General features: G+C 35.7%; 1 non-coding gene across 1 annotated transcript; it reads left to right on the top strand.

Annotated features, from left to right (window-relative positions):
- Nucleotides 1-746: 746 nt before the first annotated feature.
- Nucleotides 747-889, top strand: LOC122897438. The gene has a single exon (XR_006382532.1). It is a non-coding gene; the product is annotated as a U4 spliceosomal RNA (small nuclear RNA).
- Nucleotides 890-8,589: the final 7,700 nt, after the last annotated feature.

Genomic DNA, 8,589 nt, shown 5'->3' on the forward strand with positions numbered 1-8,589 from the left:
CAATCACAACAGGAAAGTTGAAGAGAACTCAAATACATGGAGTCTAAAAAACATCCTACTAAAGAATGAATGGATCAACCAGAAAATTAAAGAATTGGAAAAATTCATGGAAACAAATGATAATGAAAACACAACTGTTCAAAATATGTGGGACACAGCAAAGGCAGTCCTAAAAGGAAAATATACAGAGATACAAGCCTTTCTCAAGAAACAAAAAAAGGTCTCAAATACATAACCTAACCCTACACCTAAAAGGGCTGGGGAAAGAACAGCAAACAAAGCCTAAACCCAGCAGGAGAAGAGAAATCATAAAGATTAGAGTGGAAATCAATGAAATAGAAACCAAAAGAACAGTAGAACAGATCGACGAAACTAGGAGTTTTTTCTCAGAAAGAATTAATAAGATAGGTAACCCCCTGGCCAGACTTATCAAAAGGAAAAGATAAAGGGCCCAAATAAATAAAATCATGAATGAAAGAGGAAAGATCACAACCAACCTAAAGAAATACAAACAATTATAAGAACATATTATGAACAACTATATGCCAGCAAATTAAGACAATCCAGAAGAAATGGATGCATTCCTAGAGACATATAAACCTGAACCAGGAAGATATAGAAAACCTGAACAGACCCATAACCAGTAAGGAGATTGAAGCAGTCATCAAAAATCTTCCAACAAACAAGAGCCCAGGGCCAGACAGCTTCCCAGGGAAATTGTACCAAACATTTAAAAAAGAATTATTAGCTTTGTACAGTGTCAGTATCGTAGCCAATGAGGTTTATCCGAGGTGCGATTATTGTTAATTAAAAAAGAATTACTACCTGTTCTCCTGAAACTGTTCCAAAAAATAGAAATGGAAGGAAAACTCCTAAACTCATTTTATGAGTCCAGCATTACCTTGATCCCCAAACCAGACAGAGTCCCCATCAAAAAAGAGAATTTTAGACCAATATCCTTGATGAACATAAATGGGAAAATTCTCACCAAAATACTAGCCAATATGATCCAACCGTATATTAAAAAAATTATTCACCATGACCAATATGATCCAACAGTACATTAAAAGGATTATTCACCATGACCAAGTGGGATTTATTCCTGGGCTGCAAGGGTTGGTTCAACATTCAAAAATCAATCAATGTGGTAAGTACATTAATAAAAGAAAGAACAAGAACCATATAATACTATCAATAGATGCAGAAAAAGCATTTGACAAAGTACAGCATCGTTTCTTGATCAAAACTCTTCAAAGTGTAGGGATACAGGGTACGTACCTCAATATCATCAAAGCCATCTATGAAACACCCATATTATTCTCAATGGGGAAAAAATGAGACCTTTTCCCCTAAGGTCAGGAACATGGCAGAGATGTCCACTATCACCACTGCTATTCAGCATAGTACTAGAAGTCCTAGCCTCAGCAATTAGACAGCAAAAAGAAATAAAAAGCATCTGAATTGACAATGAAGAAGTAAAACTCACTCTTTGCAGATGATATGATACTTTATGTGGAAAACCCAAAAGATTCCACTCCAAAACTCCAAAATTCAGGAAAGTGTCAGTATATATAATCAATGCATAGAAATCAGTTGCATTTCTATACAACAACAGCAAGACAGAAGAAAGAGAAATTAAGGAGGCAATCCCATTTACAATTGTATTCCAAATCATAAGATACCTAGGAATAAACCTAACCAAAGAGGCAAAGAATTTGTACTCAGAAGACTATAAAGTACTCATGAAAGAAATTGAGGAAGACACTAGGAAATGGAAAAACGTTCCATGCTCATGGATTAGAAGAACAAATATTGTCAAAATGTCTGTGCTACCCAGAGCAATTGACATATTTAATGCAATCCCTATCAAAATACCATCCATTGTTTTCAAAAAAAAGTGGAATAATCCTAAAATTTATATGGAACCAGAAGAGACTCCAAATAGCCCAAAGAATATTGAAAAAGAAAGCCAAAGTTGGTGGCATCACAATTCCAGACTTCAAGCTCTATCACAAAGATATCATCACCAAGACAGTATGGTACTGGTACAAAAACAGACACACAGATCAATGGAACAGAACAGAGAGCCCAGAAATAGACCCTCAACTGTATGGTCAAGTAATCTTCAACATAGCAGGAAAGAATGTCCAATGGAAAAAAGACAGCCTCTTCAACAAATGGTGTTGGGAAATTTGGACAGCCACATGCAGAAGAATGAAACTGGACCATTTCCTGACACCACACACAAAAATAGACTCCAAATGGATGAAAGACCTCAATGTGAGACAGGAGTCCATCAAAATCCTTGAGGAGAACATAGGCAGCAACCTCTTCGACCTCAGCTGCAGCATCTTCTTCCTAGAAACATCACCAATGGCAAGGGAAGCAAGGGCAAAAATGAACTACTGGGACTTCATCAAGATCAAAAGCCTTTGCACAGCAAAGGAAGCAGTCAGCAAAACCAAAAGACAATTGACAGAATGGGAGAAGATATTCACAAACTACATATCAGATAAAGGGCTAGTATCCAAAATCTACAAAGAACTTATCAAGCTCAACACCCAAAGAACAAATAATCCAATCCCCCCCCCAAAAAAAAAAAATATATATATATGGATGTATATATATGGATTGGATTATTTGTATATATATACAAAAGGCAAGATTTCCTTTCTTTTGATAGCTGCATAGTATTCATAGTATTCATATATATGTTCATATACATGTTCATATACATATATATGAATACTATGCAGCTATCAAAAGAAAGGAAATCTTGCCTTTTGCAATGACATGGATAGAACTAGAGGGTATTATACTGAGCGACATAGGTAAATCAGAGAAAGACAATTATAATATGATCACCCTGATATGAGGAATTTGAGAGGTAAAGTGGGGGGTTTGGGGGTGTAGGGAAGGAAAAAATGAAACAAGATGGGATCAGGAGGGAGACAAATCATAATAGACTCTTAATCTCACAAAACAAATTGAGGGTTGCTGGAGGGAGGTGGATATGGAGAGGGTGGTTGGGTTATGGGCATTTTTGAGGGTATGTGCTATGGTGAGTGCTGTGAAGAGTATAAGCCTGATGAGTCACAGACCTGTACCTCTGGGGGCAAAGAATACATTATATGTTAATTAAAAAAAAAAAAAAGATTCTCTGTCTCTGTCTCTGTCTCTCTCTCCCTCTGCCCCTACCCCTGCTCACACATGCTTTCTAATGTAACACTATATGTTAGTTATACTTGGATAGATGGATGGATGGATGGATAGACAGATATTTTAGTAGGAAAAGTAAGAGACAGACTAATGTTTTTGATACTTGAATTTTAGGCATAAAGAATCAGCACAAGAACTATCTCAAATCATGGTTTAAAATATTAAAAATCAGTATATTCATTTCTTATTGCTGTTGTAACAAATTACAATAGACTCAATGGCTTAAAACCTTACAAATTTATTACCTTATAATTCTGGAGGTATTTAGAAGCTTAAACTAGGCTATTAGGGCTATTTCTTTCGAAGGCTCTTGGAAAGAATGTGTTTTACTGTGTTTTCCAACTTCTAGAATCACCTATATCTTTAATTCATAGCTCCCTCCTCTACCTTCAAACCAGCTATATAACATCTCTCTTTTATAACATTCTGCTTTTTTTAAAAAAGGAAGATCCATATAAAAGTGTTCTTGTCATTACCTTGGCTCAACAAAATAATCCAGGATAATGTCCTTAAATCAAGATTCTTTACTTAATTACATCTGCAAGGTAGCATATTCACAGGTTCCAGGGATTAGGATATAGACAACTTCAAGAGGAGGCATTGTTTAGCCTGCCCCAGAGAGAGTGATGGAGAAAATATGAGTTGAATGAAAGAGTTGGGAGATATAATATGAAAATCATAGTAGTTTCCATTGAAGACAAAAAAATTATGAAACCCACAAGGAAGATGAAAAATTATTTAAATATTTGATAATAATAAAAAAATTCTTAGACTGAAGAAATCTTTAATTTGCAGATTCAAATGACATGATGAGTTTCAGGCAGGATCCAGCAGGAAAGGAAACAGCTAGGCATATTCTGGTATATTATGGCATATTTGGAAGCTCTTAAGATAAAGGAAAAATCTAGCCTTGGAACAGAACAGCAAGGGTTTTTGTTTTGTTTTGTTTTGTTTTAAGATTTTATTTATTTATTTGAGAGAGAGAGAGCACAAGTGGAGAAAGAGTGAGAAGCAGGCTCCCTACTGAGCAGGGAGCTTGATGCAGGGCTCCATCCCGGGACTTTGGGATCACGCCCTGAGCTGAAGACAGATGCTTAACTGAGTCACCCTGGCACCCAAAATAGCAAGTTATGTAGATGAAAGAAGACTCACGTTAGCATTAAACTTCTCATATATAACACTGGTAGTTGGAAAGGTAGTGAAAAAATCTAGACTCTGAGAGTTTATGCCTTTCCTGTCACCAGCATTGCTCATGAAATCCAATGAAAAATAGACTCTTTCTCTCCAAATAAACTGTAAGAGACAACTAATGGGAAGAAAGTATTACAATCTAAGAATTCTATAACCAGCCAAAAATACTACCTAAAAGATTTTTATATACATGTAAGAAGTTAGAGAGCATATCACATACTCCAGTTGAGAACAATACCTAGAAAACAGCTTCTATTCAAACTGTAAAAAAATGAAGCAAAACAGAGACCTCAAGATGGAGGTGTAAGAAAGAAATAATGGAGAACACGGATTAGTGTGAATAGATTTATCTCTTAGACCTTCTGGAAATGTTAGACATATGTAATTCTAATATATTATGTATTTTATAGGTGACATTAAATCACATTATTATTAATGTTAATATTATTTAAACACAAAACATGCACCCTAAAACAAAGTAGTTTTCTTGCAAAGAAAATTCAATGGAAATTCTAATTGTGAAATTCTAATTCTAAAATACACAATTAATATACCAAAACCTAAGCTTTAATATAGTGGAAAGGATATAAGGAAAGCAAAATTTTTCCAGATATTTCATGTATCTGGAAGTGACACAGAGAAGAAGTTAAGATATTAGATGGGTCTCACTTAATAAAAGTTGGGAGCAGGGGAAAAAAACAACTAGGTAGGAAAATTAGAACATCTGAATAGACAAAATAATTGGCAATATATTTTAAATAATAGCAAAGAAATAGATGACAGATTATGAGTGCCAAGAAAAGCAAAGTAATGATTCATGAGATATGGAAAAGTGTAGTTGAGCTCCAAATTAACAAAGGAAAAAAACAGCAAATTGATGCAACTACAAAAATAAAGAAGAGAAAAAAGCAATGTAAAGCAAATCATTCAAACAAAACAAAGTAAGACAAATCATCAAATAAAAATGTTTCAACCCTGGGATGCCTAGATGGCTCAGTTGGTTAAGCGTCTGCCTTCAGCTCAGGTCAGGATCCTGGGGTCCTGGGATCCAGCCATGCATCTAGCTCCCAACTCAGCAGGAGGCCTGCTTCTTCCTGTCTCTCTTTCCCTCCTCCCCCTCATGCTCTCTGTCTCTCTCACTCACTCTCTGTCTCTCAAACACAATAAAAATAAAATGACAAAGATATATTACAAATAAAGAGAGAAGTAAAGAGATTCCAGTCAAATGCAACAAAAATAAAGATGTTATAATATTAATTTCCGACTAGGTACAACTAAACTTGAAAGGACCAAATAGAATTAAAGAACAGTATATAAAAGTAAAAGGCACAATTCATAAAGATGTTAGAGTAGTCAAAAACTTACACATGCAGTTTATATATTAAAAATCAGGGAGATTCAAATTAAAACCACATTGAGATATCACCTTACACCAGTTAGAATGGCCAAAATTAACAAAACAGGAAACAACATGTGTTGGAGAGGATGTGGAGAAAGGGGAACCCTCTTCCACTGTTGGTGGGAATGCAAGTTGGTGCAGCCTCTTTGGAGAACAGTGTGGAGATTCCTCAAGAAATTAAAAATAGAGCTTCCCTATGACCCTGCAATTGCACTCCTGGGTATTTACCCCAAAGACACAGATGTCGTGAAAAGAAGGGCCATCTGTACCCCAATGTTTATAGCAGCAATGGCCACGGTCGCCAAACTATGGAAAGAACCAAGATGCCCCTCAACGGATGAATGGATAAGGAAGATGTGGTCCATATACACTATGGAGTATTATGCCTCCATCAGAAAGGATGAATACCCAACTTTTGTAGCAACATGGACGGGACTGGAAGAGATTATGCTGAGTGAAATAAGTCAAGCAGAGAGAGTCAATTATCATATGGTTCCACTTATTTGTGGAGCATAACAAATAGCATGGAGGACAAGGGGCGTTAGAGAGGAGTAGGGAATTTGGGTAAATTGGAAGGGGAGGTGAACCATGAGAGACTATGGACTCTGAAAAACAGTCTGAGGGGTTTGAAGTGGTGGGGGGGTGGGAGGTTGGGGTACCAGGTGGTGGGTATTATAGAGGGCATGGCTTGCATGGAGCACTGGGTGTGGTGAAAAAATAATGAATAATGTTTTTCTGAAAATAAATAAATTGGAAAAAAATAAAATAAAAATACAGAGAGAACAAAGTGAACAAAGTCCTTGCATGATCAGGGCTCTGCATTTCGTTCCACCCTCATCTAAAAACAATTCTCGTTTTCCCTGTTCATTTAGTTATTAGAACATATCTTTTCTTAGTTATTAGAATATATCAAGCACCTTTATTAGAATATATATTTTATTAGAATATTAGAATATATCTTTTATTAGAATATTAGAATATATCAAGTACCTTCTGTTTTGAATGTAGTTACTATTACAAGCAGGTTAAAGATTATAATCCAAGTCATACCTGGTTCTAATCAAGTTGTAATAATAGGGGCCAGATTTACCTTCCAACTAAGATAACTAAAAAATAAAAACAGATAAAGTATTAACAGTTTTTAAGATATTGAGTACCAGGCAATGAAGGGCAATGATCCCTGAGAGCCAGGAAACAAATGAGGATAGCTTCTAGAATCAAGCCATCTCACTACCTTGGGAGAGAGTTCGGTAGTGGAACCAAATTTTTTAGGTGAAATTTAAATCCTCATATACATTAAACATCGGATTAGAGGTCTGGATTAAGGTGTATAGTGATTCTGGAGAAGTTATTCAGAATGAAGCCCAGAGAAACAAAGAGATTAATACTGTGAGCAGAGATTTAAAACCACACAGAGTCTAAAATACATTTTTACTGGAATTCTAGAAAGAAGGTAAAGCCTAAGAATCTCCCAGAATTTTTTTTTTTACAATTATAATCCTCATTTGGAAGAAGACCAGTGAATTCCAAGGGAGAATGATGATACTGTATTCTCTGATTGATTACTCCCATCCTTAACCCTCCACTGTTTGTCACACTCCACATCTAATCTAGCAGAAATCCTGTTGGTCCTACCTTCCAAATGTACGCAGAATCTGAACACATCTTATCACCATCACTGCTGCCACTTCAATCTAAATCACCATCATTTCTTACCTGAGTTACTGTAATAAATTTCTGTACTTCTTTCTGCTTCCACCTTTTCTTCCTAAAACCTATTCTCCACTTAGCAGCTGGTCAGTAATCCCTTTAAAACAGGTGACTTCTTGTCACTTCTTTGCTCAAAATGTTGAATAAATATCCAGTCCCTACAGATCCTGCATCATGTGCCCTCTGTACTTCTCTATTGTTTCTTCCTATTGCTCTATCTCATACTTGCTCCATTTTAGCTCATTCTAGCTACACTGATCACAATGTCATTACTTCAACACAATAAGAACATTTTGACCTAAGTGCAGTTGTTTCTTCCGCCTAGAACGCCTTCCCCCATGTGTCCATTTAGCCAATGTTCTCATTCATGTCTTCCCTCATTAACTATCATCTTCTTAATGAAGCATACTCTGACCACCTTGTTTTCTGCTGCAGTTAGATCCATTCTCTCAGAAATCCTGATTACCTTTATTTACCATGATCTACCTTCCCCCGTAGGACATATCTAACATTGTTCATGATGATTATTTTTTTATGTCTCTTCCTACCCCCACAGACTATAAACTTCCTTGGAGGTTTTTGTCTTCATTCTTCACTGATGTATTCCAAATTCCTAAAAGTGTGCTCAACATAGAGTAGATAGTCAATATATCTGCTAAACAATTGAAACCCAGAACAAGACACATTATGATGAAACTGCCAAAAACATTTTAGGCAGTTAGAGAGAAAGGGCATCAACGGACAGCTGCAATCTCAGCAGCAAACAACAGAAGCCAGAAGGCAGAGGAGTAAGTTTTAACTATTAGATAATTATGCATAGAAAAACTACTCTCCAGGAATGAGAATAAAATAAAAAACATTTTCAGATAAAATGAGTTTCGCCAAAAGATATTCACTAAAAGAAAATCTAAAAATACAATTCAAGATAGAGAAAACAATTCCAAAAGTAAGAACTTGTGAATAGGAAAAAATAGTGAAGAAAATGGTAAATACATGGAAAAAACTAAATGCTAATACATTAATGTAAAACAAAAGTGAAAATTTTAAAAAAGCAAAAAAATAGTATCCAA

The sequence above is a fragment of the Neovison vison genome, chromosome 1 (assembly GCF_020171115.1).
Source record: "Neovison vison isolate M4711 chromosome 1, ASM_NN_V1, whole genome shotgun sequence".
NCBI lineage: Eukaryota > Metazoa > Chordata > Mammalia > Carnivora > Mustelidae > Neogale > Neogale vison.